The sequence below is a fragment of the Triticum urartu genome, chromosome 6A (genome assembly GCF_056163025.1).
Source record: "Triticum urartu cultivar PI428250 chromosome 6A, HENAU_Tu73, whole genome shotgun sequence".
NCBI lineage: Eukaryota > Viridiplantae > Streptophyta > Magnoliopsida > Poales > Poaceae > Triticum > Triticum urartu.
In genome coordinates this window covers 504,070,385-504,072,780 of record NC_141878.1, presented here as the reverse complement: position 1 = coordinate 504,072,780, position 2,396 = coordinate 504,070,385, and the positions used below count along the sequence as shown (strand labels likewise).

General features: G+C 56.7%; 1 pseudogene; it reads left to right on the top strand.

Annotated features, from left to right (window-relative positions):
- The first annotated feature begins 298 nt into the window (after positions 1–298).
- LOC147965911 (uncharacterized) lies at positions 299–1,165 on the top strand (annotated as a pseudogene).
- The last annotated feature ends 1,231 nt before the right edge of the window (positions 1,166–2,396 follow it).

Here is a 2,396-nt window from a genome sequence, read left to right as displayed (position 1 = left end):
AAGCTCCGGCAAGCACTACTGCAAGATCCACCGCACCAAGGGCCACGACCTCCAGAACTACCGACAAGTCGAGCTACTTGCTGAGAAGCAAAAAGCTGAGTACGAAAGGCGGGACAAGGAGAAGGACCGGGATGGTGCTGAGGGATTCGTTAAGAAGCGTGGCGGCCAAGGAGGCCGCCCCGGCAAGGACAACCAGCAAGAGAGGCCCGCCCGGGGCCGCGACAAGAAACAAGAAGACGACGATCACGACGAGGACGGCGAGTCTGGTGAGCAAGGGTTCCAGAAGGCTACAGAGGCCATGTGCGTCGATGGCGGCGCCTCGCTGCATACCTCCCACCGCCAGCTCAAGCAGTGGGCACGTGAGATTACAGCAGCAGAGCCGTTGTTCGACGCTCAGAAGCCGCTAAAATGGTCCAGCACGCCCCTCATCTTTGACGCCGAGGACCACCCTGACCGCACTACGGCGGTCGGGTGTTTGCCATTGTTGGTCTCACCAACGATGCGAAACTTCAGGGTGAACAAGATGCTGGTTGACGGCGGGGCCGACATGAACCTGATCTCGCCCGTCGTGGTCAAAAGTTTGCAAATCCCTGATGGAGACCTCGAGGAAACAGGCACGTTTCAAGGGGTCAATTCGGGGAGGAGCCAGCCGAAGGGAAAGGTCACACTGCCCGTGACATTTGGAGGAGAGTTGAACTACAGGACAGAGAGGATCGTCTTCGACGTGGCCGAGATCCCCTTGCCCTACAACGGGATCCTCGGCCGCCCGACACTGGCCAAGTTCATGGCGGCATCACACTATGCCTACAACATGCTAAAGATGCCTAGGCCATTGACCATCATCTCCGTACCCTCCGACAAGAAGGACGCACTGATCTGCGCCGACCAACTCTACCGGGAAGCAATTGCAGCAGCTGCCATCAAGGCACCTGCTCCTGCCGCCGAAGGCCTAGGAGGGAAGAAGGCGCCCGGCAAGACCTCTTGCACCCACTCCGGCAAGCGCACCTCCTTGGGGTGTTGTGCTACCATTGAGGACGTGCCAGAGAGCTCTACCGACAAGAGCAAGAGATCCAGAGCCGAGCCGCCGTAGACCAAGAAGGCGCCCGTCGCGGAGGATGGCACGGGAGGGGCCTTCATCATAGGCTCCACCCTCGACAGCAAATAGGAAGGCGTGCTCATCACCTTCCTATGGGCGAATGTCGATGTATTTGCATGGCAAGCGTTCGACATCCCCGGTGTTCCCAGGAAGGTGATCGAGCACCACCTAGCCGTCTGCTCTCACGCACGGCCCATCAAGCAGAAGGTCAGAAAGCAGGCTCTGGAAAGGCAGGAGTTCATCAAAAAGGAGATCAGGAAGTTGGAAGCGGCAGGTTTGGTGAGAGGGGTGCTCCACCCGACGTGGTTGGCCAATCCGGTAGTGGTGTGCAAGGCGAATGGGAAGTGGAGGTTGTGTATTGATTACACAGATATCAATAAGGCTTGTCCTAAAGACCCCTTCCCATTGCCGCGCATCGACTAGATTGTTGACTCCATGGTCGGGTGTGATCTGTTATCATTCCTCGACGCCTACTCAGGCTACCACCAAATCTTCATGACAAGAGAGGATGAAGAGAAGACAACATTCATCATCCCATGTGGTACGTATTGCTTTTTACGAATGCCTTTCGGGATGAAGAGTGTTGGCTCAATGTTTGCAAGAGCAGTCCAAATTGGTTTTGAACCTCAGCTCCATAGAAATATGGAGGCCTACATGGATGACATAGTGGTCAAAACCAAGGACGGACCAACTCTTGTGCAAGATCTGGAAGAGACATTTGCTAACCTGCGCAAGATCAACCTCAAGCTGAACCCTGAGAAGTGCGTCTTCGGTGTTCCGTCCTGCAAGCTTCTTGGGTTCTTTGTGTCACAGCGCGGGATTGAGGCAAACCCAGACAAGATCAAGGCTATTGAGCAGATCGAGGCGCCCAAGCGGATCAAGGATGTGCGTCGGCTCACCGGCTGCGTTGCCGCCATGAGCCGATTCATCTCCAAATCCACCGAGCACGCCCTTCCCTTCTTCAAAATCTTGAAGAAGGCGGGCCCAATAGAGTGGACCCCAGAAGCCGAGGCAGCACTGCAGGATCTGAAGAAATACCTTTCCTCCATGCCAATACTGGTTGCGCCTAAACCACGAGAGCCGTTGCTGCTCTATGTAGCAGCGACGAATCAAGTGGTCAACGCCGCACTGGTGGCACGGAGGGAGGTCGACAAGGAGGCAGCAATGGCGGCAGAACCAGCGGATGGCAAGCCAAAGATTCCCCCGGCAGGGCCCGGTGCCGACAAGGCGCGGCCCCCGGCAGAGTCTGGAGCCACCAAGGCAATGCCCGCGCGGTCGAGTGAAGTGGTGCCAAAGAAGA